Source organism: Strix aluco, chromosome 13, assembly GCF_031877795.1.
Source record: "Strix aluco isolate bStrAlu1 chromosome 13, bStrAlu1.hap1, whole genome shotgun sequence".
Classification (NCBI taxonomy): Eukaryota; Metazoa; Chordata; class Aves; order Strigiformes; family Strigidae; genus Strix; species Strix aluco.
The window spans coordinates 14549814-14561671 of NC_133943.1; positions in this window are offsets into that span (position 1 = coordinate 14549814).

Sequence of the window (11858 nt, forward strand, 5' to 3'; positions counted from 1 at the left end):
TTTATAAAACAACCTTGGCTTTCTGGTTGTTCACTAACTATTTAAAACTGGTTAAAAGTATAGAGTATATGAGTAACGTAGGATGAGGAAATTATTCCATCAAATTATATTTATTCAGTTGGTTTCAGACCCATAAAAATGGATATTGCTTGTGGTTTCAGCCTGCAAAGTGCTATTAACATTACCTGTGAAAATCACTCTGGACTTCTCGATTTGTGGAAAGAGACCTTTTTATACGTTTGGTAATATTATTTAAGACAATCTCTTACTGAAAATGCAAAGAGGTGAGAACCTAGGTCTTGCTTCTCAAATGAGAGAAACTTTCCTTACGTGGATGGTGTCATTTATTAGAGTCATAATCTGCTCATTCAGCCATAGTACATGGTGGCACAACCAACCAGTTATGAAAGTTATTCCATTAAAATTATGTGCATCATAACCCTCACCTTGGGAGGTGTGGTATGGATTTGTTAATGTCAGGGTGTTCTCTGTTATGTATCCAATAAATTGGAGTATAAAGTGTTTTTGCTCTTCTGTTTGTTTAAAAATAATTTTTAATTGGAAGGACAAAATTAACCAAACATCTCTGTGCTAGTCTTCGTGCCCTCTGCTCCACTTATATCAGCTGGACAGTGAACTCAATATATATGGAGGCTGGCAGAAATCTACAAGTGGGGAATCCAGATAATAAACAAATAGAGGTCACAGCATGCTCTGGACCTGGGCGGGTAACATTTTACTGCCAACACCACAGTACTGTGATCATTTTTCTTTGGTAGCTCTGTAAGGTTCTTAACTTTCAGACTTTTTGTCTAGGGATCAAAAAATAGTGAAATTTCCCAAGGAATGATGCTGGATGTAAGATTTTTCTAAAGCAGAACTGGTGTTTGGCAGCGTTTGATAGCTGGTTGTTCAAACATGCTTGTAAGCATGCTGTTTATGAGCACACAACTCCTTGTCAGGTCTTTCTTGTTTAAGCTGCTGGAAAAAAAACCCAGACGTAACCTGGATGCAGCTGAGTATTTTCTTAGAATCATTATGTAACAGAAGTGGGTGTTAGACCAAGGCCATGTATCTTAAAATGTCAGTAGTTGCATCTATTATCTGGCAAGGTTGAACTGTCCTTGGCATCTGTCACTACAAAGCTCTGTCCCTCCTGTCAATTTTTTAATTCCTGTATTTTCTGTTCTTTTGTCCTTTCTTACCCAGTACAACCTGGAAGGTAAGACCAGACTCCAGCCTACCACTTTGACTAGTAAGCATCCTTTCTTCAGACCAACATATCTCTATAGGCTGCTTTTTCATGTTTCTCCGGTGTTTGTCATTACTCTCTGTAATACTCGTCAGGTGACTGAGAAACAGGACTAGCTAAAGACTTCTTTTTAAAAGCTGAAGATTTGGGCTAATATTATGGTATAATAGAAGACAAAAAAGGAAAAGGAAAGAAAAACTGCCTCAAATGTGGCTCTAATCAGATATACTGACAGAATTTACTCCCTAATTTATGATGTGTCTGTGCTCTGCTCACAGTGGCTTGAGTTGAGAGATAACATCTCCCTTTAATGCAGTAATTCTAAACAGGTCTGTGAATTTTGCTGCTACAACTTGAACAAAAAATTGGAAAAAAAGTGATTTTATTTCCTAGTTCTTACTCCTTGCACTGCCTCAAAGGCAGCTGGCTTTCAGTGTTGGTTCAGTGACTTGAGGTTTTCCACTCCTCACACCTGCTTCTCCATTACGTCTTAGATAGTCTTATATCTCCTTTGCACAGGAAATGCTAAACTGGCTGCTTTGTGCTCTAAGTGAGGCGTTAGAGACAGCAACCCTGAAATAAATTATTGCAGATATAATATTTGATAGTCCAACTACTCCATCCTCAGTTTTCCACTTCAAGCTAATAATGGTCCTTGGAGAAAACTGAGCATAAACTAGTATTAACCTTAAGGAGAGAAAGAAGCATCTTTCCTTATGTGTTATAACGGGTTCACCTTGGGGTTTCCTTGTATTTCCTGAAACATCTGGTATTGGCTGCTGACAGAGATGAGATGCTGGATTAGACAAGCATTCGACAGTTGTGGGTTTGGGTTTTTTTTTCCTTCTGGAAACATTAGCAACAAATGTACTACATAGGTTGTGCAAGTATATTAAAGAGTAGGAATGTGTCTTGGGCTGAGGTTTTGCGTTACTAACTATCCCATTAGAGAAGATTTGTAAGAACACATACAAATGTAGTTAGTAATTATTAGGTTATTGGTGGCAATAATGGAAGGACAGTAAAAACCACTTTCACTTAGCAGTAATTATATTTACAGTTTGTAACATGATTTCTAAATCATGTTAGATGTGCTTTTATTCCCTACTTTTTTTGTGGGTATTTACATTTTATCTAGTTTGCTTAGGTCATGTAACAGTTCTGTTACAACTGTCCTTGGCACTCCGGCCCTAGAACAGAATGTGCTAAAGGAAATAAATGGAAGTATCCTATTTTTTTTTCCCTTGGCTTCTATTTGCTATTTCTGTCACTTTTATATTGCAGCCTTAGAGGATGCAGGACTGAAATCCTCTGCCATTTTACTGTGACTTATGAAGGCTAAAGTAGAGTGCGCAAAGCTATCAAGCCAGATTGCAAGTTCTTTTATGGGGCTGTTTTCTTTACATTTCAACATTTTATTTGCTCACCAACTGTTTTGACTGATTCATCATCTTCAGGTGTTGATTTCAAGGGGAATGCTGTGCTTGATCTAAAGAAGGACACAAATAAGTGTGGACTGTATCCATAGCCTGATTTTTTGTTTTTGTTTTTTTGGTTTTTTTCTCAAGGTAGTCTTACTATTCTTCTACAAAAGTAGCAAAAATTGAGGGAGAAACAATTTTTTTTATAGAAAATATATGTTATTGTTATCTATCCTTTGTAGAATATGTCCCTATTTAAAGAGATGTATTAAAAGGTCAAGTCAGACATGACTGGCAAGTGGATTTATTCAATTTCATAGTAAACTATGATTTTGGTCTATTTGTATCTTAATATAAGGAAATGAATCTACTACTGAATTTTTTTACCCCTTAACCGTATTGTCCATAGCTTAAAATTTGTCCTTGAACTGTCTGACTGTTCTTCCTGTGTCTTGATTTTTCTGGTGGTGTATCCCATGTGAATTAGAGCAGCTAACTTACGCAACTGATACGTGGTCCTAGGGGGCTCTATCATCAGAGGATTTTGTTTGACAAGAGCAGGATGTTTCTGTATCTGAAAACATTAATGCCTTAATATTAGCTTTACTGTTGGGAAGCACTTTATTTCAATAAAACAGTTCAAAAGGTTCACTGCTTGGGTTCAAAAGGCAGTCCTTGGAATGTTCAGGGTATTATAAACACTCTGTGCCTGATGGGTTTTAAAAACATTAAGAGCATGAGTATAGTTCATTTATATCAGATCTTCATTTTGTTTAGCCATGCCCTTTCCTTGGTGTATTAGCCATGTGTCAGGGACCAGCTATCTTAGCATGCAAAAACAGCACAGGCCAAATCCCTAATAGCTTAATTTTCTATTTTGTATGCATTGGTGAGGGGGTTTAGAGTACAGTCCCAAAATAGCTTTGATTCCAGTAAAGAGCTGTGTCTGACTAAAGTTAATTTTCTTCTTCGTTATGATTTTGACTCATGTGGCCCTGACTATGTCTGGGTTTCCTGTTAATCCCTGCAAAAAAAAAATCACGAGATGCATTCACATATTCTATTAAGCCTGTCTTCCCATCACTTTATCTCATTAACTGCTTGATCACTGTCAAAAAAAAAAAAAATCTTCCATTAGCTCTCAACTTCAAAAGACTCAGATTTTCAGATCAAACAGTCTTCAACAACTGTTTAAAAATCTTTAAATCCAAGAGGTTAACTTCAAAGAACACCTTCTGGGTGTTCTGAACCCAGTTGACAGGTAAACAGTAATTTATGACCAAAGATATGCATTAATGAAATGCCTTTAAACCACGGGCACTCTTATTCTTTCTCTTTTGATTCTAGTGGGAGGTTCCTAGATTGACAGCAGTACAAGTGGATGGCTTAATTAGCCACGGAGCAATCAGTGATGTTCTTCTTACAAAACCATTCTACCAACATGCTTAAAATATGCTTCATTTGGAGTGGCAAGCTACTCCAAATATTAAAGGAATAGCTAGAATTTAATTTTCACTTGTTTGTAGGCCTTTTTGTTAAGGCTAGTCAAATTTAATTTTGAGGCCAGTTGGCTGATGTGTAGTGCCGCAAAGTTTATTAACAGTCAGTGTTCTAGGGCATAGTGGGAAGGAGGAGGAAAACTGGATGATTTTGTGCTCTCTCATATCCATCTTGAAGAAAAACGGTTCAGACAATTATTTATTCCATGACTCAGGAGGTCTGACTGTTCCTTGTGTTATCATGGGGAAACTCATGAAGTGATTTTAGAGACAACACACAGACGAGTGGCAGTTGGGAAGCGAATGTGGGTCTTCTGGCACAACTGCCCCACATACAAGTCCAGCCTATTTCCAGATGCTTGACTAAGAGTATCCAAGGAGAACTGAAGTGCTATGGAATGTGGTCTGATTCAATGAATTTATTCCTTTCCTCTGAGATTTGAAACTTGTCACCTGGTACAATGCTGGAAATTTTGGATGTTTTAAAGAAATGCAAAGTTAGTATTTGACAGTTGAAACTTCTTTTTTGAGAGAGAAGAGTATTAATAGCCAAGATTAAATGTGACTCTTTGCATACTGGTAAGCTACTTCAGCAGTTCCATCATCCCTGTCATCTGTGCTGTTGTGGTTTAACCAGCTCTTACGATCCCCTCCAAAACAACTTCAGTTCTGTGCTAGGCAGGACAGTCCCCTGATCTCTTCTTTATGGTCACAGAGCTATTCTGAAGCTTGTTAAACTGTTTTATAAATAGTAATTAATTAGAGACCTTAGAGATAAAGAATTCTGCATTCTTTTTAGATTATACATTACTAATTGGTATGGCTTTGTCATGGTTTAAACCTGGCCAGAAGCCAAACACCACGCAGCCGCTCAGTCATGCTCCCCCACCTGGGTGGTGGGGGTAAAGGGAGACTTGTAGGTTAAGATAAAAACAGATTAATAATTGTAATCAAATAAAACAATAACAATAATAGAAAGTACGAACAGGCAATACACAATGCAGTTGCTCACCACCCGCCAACCAATACCCAGCCTGTTCCTGGCTAGCAATTCCAGAGAAGCCAAGATCTCAAAACTGCAATCCCGGAAGTGAGAGAGAATCCCTCCCTTCCCAGCTGATCCTCCTCTGTGCACGGAGCATGACGTTACATGATATGGAATTTGACCAGTTTGGGTCTGGCACTCCGGCTGTGCCCCCTCCCAGCTTCTTGTGCACCTGGACACGGACAGGACATGGGGAGTTGGAGAGTACTTGATCTCTTAGCAACAACTGAAAGCATCAGTGTATTATCAACATTCTTCTCATACCAAATCCCATACTAAATCCAAAACACAGCACTCTTCTGGCTACTAAGAAGAAATCAACTCTACCCCAGCCAAAACCAGGACAGGGTTATAAACATTCCAAGTTTGACAATAACGAAATCTTTCTGGGGCACCTGTTCCATTGCTTTAGTCTTGAGGTTATTAATTAAAAAAAAAAAAAAAAAAACCCAAAACCAAAACAACACAAACACCTCACAGTTTTGAGCATCCTTCACATCCAAGGTTGATGGAGTATCATAAGAGAGGAGAAAACAAAAATTGTTGGGTAATAAAGAGCAGGAAAGGGTTTACTGCTTAAACTGTCTAATTAAGCATCCAGTTATTCCATACTTAGTCTTGATAGGACCTAATGTCACATTTGGTCCATTCCTTTAACTGGGATGTTTCAATTTTGAGTAAAACAGGTAGAATTTGTTAGAGAGGATGTTCCATTTACAAATACAAAAATAATCTGTGCTGTATGAGTGAATGAAGGGATATATATTTGCATAGAGTATTTCAATATCAAATTGTGATCTGAGTAGGTAGGCTCGGCAGTTTGGTGAGTTTATTACCTGCTTCTGTTGTGATTATACCAGAACTCTCAAATCAAGTATTTAGACTTTTCTTTCTAAAGCATGAATGTTTTGGAATAAGCCCAAGTGATCAGCTTTGATTCTGCTCATTCTTCACCTCCCCTAGCAGATGGCTGGGTGGCATTGGGTCTCTCATCTTGGCAGTATGGCTGCCTCTATAATTTAGCTGGTAGGGAAAAAGACAAAACAGAGCTGTATCATTAGGTTATTAATAACCTATGAAAGAAGCAAATTAGGATCACTCTCCTGTTTCAGAAGAGACTTGAGAGAGAGTTCTGCTGAGATGACTGCTTGTCAGTCTTGCCAGAGCTTGGACTGGGGCAACCTGCTCAGTGCCACCCCTACAGACACAAAAGGAAGACAGTAGGTGCGAGAGGGGCGTTTTCTAAGTGAAAAATTAGAACTGATATGAAGAAAGCAAACCTTCCTGTGTGAGGAAACACAAATCAAGCAACTTGTAAGAGACAGACTGTTCCGTGCTCAGCTGGATAGAGTTTGCATCAGGATTTAGCTTCCGTCATGCAATTATCATTATCCAGTCATTATGATAATAAAATGGGCTATCAAAATAGTACCCTGTCAGTTAGGATATTACTAGGTCGTCTCCCAAAGGAGAGGTAAAAATACCTTTATGATACCTAAATTATTCAGTAGAACATAATCCACTAGGAATCCAGGCCTAAGGAAAGGAAAATAGTAAAGGCCATAGCAGGTCATTGCTTCTGACATTTGTGACTGTATGATCCTGAATGGAAATACCTGAATTATATTCTTCTAGAAGACAGATACTAGTATGGCCCTCTATGGGGATGGGGGAAAAGAATATTGCTTTTAGTTAGCAAGAAACAGTAATACCACTGTTTTAGACTTCTTCTCTTTGAAGTTTCTACAAACATTTATTCTGTTGCATAAGTATTTTTCTCAACACATTATGGAATTTTAATTCTTTGGACTTTGATGCCTTTTATATAACAGCTCAATCTTGTAACAGTAAAGGGGGAAAAAAATTTCTTCCATGATCACTGCAAGTTCAGATGGGATTGTAAAGTGAGATACGGTCTAACATCGGCTTATCAGAACCATAATGATGGCATTGCTGGAACAGAGTGAACAGAGAAAAGATTTAATCAAAGACAGTTCTGTTCAAGAAAACCTTAAGCAATTTCACCCATAGGAATACTTTTGAGCTGAGGATCATGGGAAAAACATTTTGAAATCTTTCTTTCTTCCTTCTTAGTCTTTCAGACTTATAATATTTTAGTATCTACTAGGCTGAGCAGAAGTAACCCATTGTGCTCCTCGGTGTTGCAGTCTAAATGATTTCAAGCAGTGACAAGCCAAACATCCCAGCACGTGGAATCAGGATTTCCATGCATTAGGCTGCCTGTGCTCAGCAGGGAAGGGTGGTCTTACACAAAGATCCTGTAGCCTCAGGTCCTACACCCACAGCTGTATGCCGAAGTAGAGGCTCTTAACTGGGTTTATACCTAAATAATTAAGTAAATGGTTAAATCCATTTCTAACATAATCTGAATCCAAATGCTCTAAGCTGAACAGTACATCACAGCTTATACCTTCTTCACGTTCACCCCTATAGTTACATAGTCCAAACCATGTAGACAATAAAGCTCTTGGTGTGTGACATATGATGGTAGAACAAACATATGTTTTTATTTTCTTCATAATATTGTTTTTGCTCTGAGTTGAACTGACAGCAGGTGATTTATCAGTGAATAAATTATAATTCAACGTGAATATTTCCTGTTCTTCCAAGGGCTGGGCTCTGCCAGCTTGAAGTGTTTTCATCACTCAGGACAGTGTTTTTGTAAAAATACAGGACTGGGATTCATTTATTGATTATTTTTAGCAGTTCACATGTATGGTATAGTGTTTTTTTTCCTTTTTCTTTTTTTCTTTCTTTTTTTTCTGAATGATATTGGACCTTAAAAATTTTCATGTGAATTTCTGCCATCTGCAGAGTGACTAGTTCCCATTGCTTTCAGAGATATTTATACGTTGAGTTTCTTTTGAACTCAGTTGTTAATACTTTCAGGGAATTAAGGTTAAGATACACATGAGCCAAATAGCTGTTAAAGTCTGTTAGGAAGTAGGCTCCTGAGATGTCTTTGAAATCCAAACTTACATCTGTGGGTAAGTGACTGTCTAGTCTGCCTGACTCGGAGAGGAGTGCTGCAATCAGCGACATGGGCAGAAAGAAAGAAAACAAAGTGACAAGGAAGAATACTTTAAAATCAAGTAATGGGACAGGGATACAAACATACCACAGAATTAGTAAAATGTAGCATGATGCTGTAGAATGCAAAAGTAGTGAAATTTGTGTTATAAAGCCTTATTGATGAGTCTGGCTTCAAGCAGGAACCTCTTCTGCAGTGTAAGAAAAACTGTAGATTTTTGGGAATAGCTGAATCGGTGCACTCCCTTACAGACATTTAGGATATTTGTCAGAATGGTGTATTCATATCTGGAGAAGGCGGAGATACGGAAGTCCACCTGAGTGATAGTTTAGCTAAATTGCAGGTCACTGTCAAAACATGGAAGAGCCAACTTTTTTTTATTATTTCATCTTTTTTGTTAGAGTGTGAAAGGGGGGAGATCCAAGAGCCTGACTTCTAGCTCTAATAACAAGACTACAGGTGTCCTAGTCCGAATAGACTTTTTTTGATCTTAACATAGATCGTGGTATCTACTGAAAGAAAAATGTTACTTGTTTATCTGGGCTGTTGACTATTTGGTAGCAGGGGTTGTTTGGAGTATCGTATTAAGGTTTCTGTTGACTGTTGCCTGCAGCAGGACAGGGCCTGCAAATATTTAGCTGCTTCTGGCAGTTTTTGCCTGTGGTTGTTCATGTCTGTTTTGACAGAGTTCCAAAGTCTGTTTGCCTTTACAATGCATTTCTAACATTGTTTTGTGTTTACTCTTTAATAATTGTTTTTTCCTTTTTCTTTGAAATTGGCTTAACTTCTCCTTATCGATATGACTTTTTTCCTGTTCAGAAGTAGAACACCAGTAGCCATTATTTCTGCTGGAATATTATGAGCATGTGATCAAAATAATTGTTACAAAGCAAAGTGGGGAACACAAATTTAGCAGGTAAAACTTTCCATGTACCATTAATGAAGTTGTCCAGAGGAAGTTAGCAGAAGTCAAAAAGACATCTACAGTTGTCTTCTCTTGCTAGTGGTCCATACTTGAACTCAGACAAATGAGGCTGCAAGCAGGTGATAGCCTCGTCTCTCCTGACAGGCTCTCTCTTCAATGCTGTTGACTCACAGCTGAAAGTTTAGCAACATGGCATGCTGTCGGCCATTTGACCCCCTGAGGTTTTTCTTTTTCCCCAACTCCTTAAAGTGTATAGTAATATTCAGGCATATTTTTGTAGTTGTACAGAAACAGATTCAGTTTTTTACTATTAAATATGTTTTCCTTCACTCACTTATCAGCAAAGACGTAGAAGTGACTGGAAAGGATTGCAGTGATAGCAACAGAGTGCAGAGAATAAAGATGGCAGTTGATAAAGTGTGATAATTAAAAATGAAATTGTTCTAATTCATGTTTGGGTATTAAAATACGTGGCACCTGCACAGGTATTCAGACAGATTGAGCTAACTGAATCGGGCAAAATGGTATGAGGCATAATTAGCAACACACTACAGTCCTTTCAGCCAAGCTGCCTCTTGGAAAAGAAAGTAAACCCTTAAAACATCAACAGTGTATCATACATATTCAGTATTTCAGTTTCTGTTGTTTTTATGAAGCAGACTGGAGTGGGAAAAGTCAAAGCTAGTTCAAAAAGAGAGTTGAAATTACATTTGTGGATATAAGATGATTGCTTATACATTGTTTTTTCCTCATTCTCTAAACCTTTGTCATTCTTGGTTTGCTGATGTTAATTACACAGGTATTTCCATTCTGTCAACTTGATTGTTGCTGTCCTGCCTGTTAGTTCATTTTTTTTGTTTGTTTTTTCCTCTCTAATGCTTTTGTATCTAAAACTCATTGATCCATAGTTCTCAAGCTCTCAAGGTTCAGGCTCTAAGCTCACTGATCATTTATTACCTCAGCCTTCACTGTTGTGTTTAATCTTCTTGGATGGGCTGTGTTAACACATCTCTTGGTGTTCAGTGTCATAGCATATAGAATTTGAATGGAGGATCAGACCAATGAAGATCGAGTAGCTGTTATCTCAGACCACCAAACAAATGTAATCATAAAGGTCCTTGTGATTATTTTTTATGTTTGGTGATTCTGTGACTGACTACACGGTGTCACACTTAAAGCCATAAGCTGTTTCTTTGGGATCTTTGGGTCTGCATTACATCTGTGTGCAATATAAGTTAACATTTTCTCTGACAACTTGGATATAGTGGAATACAACTATGCTGCCATCCCAGCTATAGTGAGATAGTGGTCTGGAGGAAGCCATAAGATGGCCATTTTCTTTTTGTAAATGTCTATAAGGAACCTGCACAAAAGTTATAATGTCTGAACAAGGAGAATAAAAGTTCTCTAAGAAGGCTTTCATCTCTTCTTAGATGTTTTCCTATACCCAAGTATGAACTAGGGTGAAGCCCTGAATCTTAACAGCTGAAGTAAGATTTATGCCCACTAGCAGTGTGTTTGCAGAATGGGGCTCTAAATGTGGTTGAAATAGTTATTATTCAAGTAGTATCCCAGAAGGCCTTTTGCTGTAATTTTCAGTTGCAAATGAGTTTACTATTTTTTTTGTTTGGTTGGTTTTTACTGTCTTATTTGAGGTATGTGAAGTTATTATTCTGACTGGAAAGAGATTTTTTTTTGATCAGAACTTTGGTGATTTTTTTCAAGGAAATTACTTTAGCTTTTCAGAGCTTTAACTCTACACATTGACTTGCAATAAAATTTCTTGCTTCCAAATGTATTTATTTTCTGTCTGTGATAGATACTGTAAAGCGCACAACACCCAGTGAAAACAGCCTCCCTGATTCTATGATAACAACGAATGTAAATCACTTGATCAAAGTTGTGAGTGAACTTACTTATTCTGTCCCTTCCATTTTTAACTTCTTTCTTTTTAAGAGAGGAATATCTATTGAGAAATCTTACTAAATATCAAAACGGAACAGCAGGTTTTTTCTGAGTCCCAGAAACTGTTTTAAATATGGGGAAGTCTTCTTTGTAGCGTCACGACAGTTGTTCCAAAACCCATCTCCTTCTGTCTTCAAAGTATAATTGCTTTTCATTGGAATAATTAATTTTCTCACTGATTTTTTTTTTTTTTTTTTTTTTTCCCCTCTTCTAGATCTTGTTCTCCCGTCTTCATTTTTTCTGGACTTCTTACTAGTTTGGTTCTCAGTGACTGTTACCAACATACTACTACTGATGCTGTTTAGCTAGATGGCGTATATTTTATTTGGCCTGTGTATCTGTTGATAGAAATTAGTTTGGCAGTTAAGATTTCTAAAATACCTAGTTGTGTCAAAGAATAGCCAACCAAAAGAATGATGTTGAGAATGATGTACCAAACTTGGAGAACCTACAGTGTTTTGCTTGTCTTTGTAACTATTGTATAACTTTTGCTCATGTGATATGGAGCATACCAACTTAGACTTTAAGGCAACCTACTGATTTCAGTAGGATTTGTTTTAAAATGTATGTGTTTAGATATATGATTATACACATGAATATTTTTGTCTTGAAGTAGAGATTTTCTTTTCCTTCCTTACTTGCAATATTATATGTTTCTTTAATAAATGTTAATATGAGGAGTTAGATTTATGATAGCTC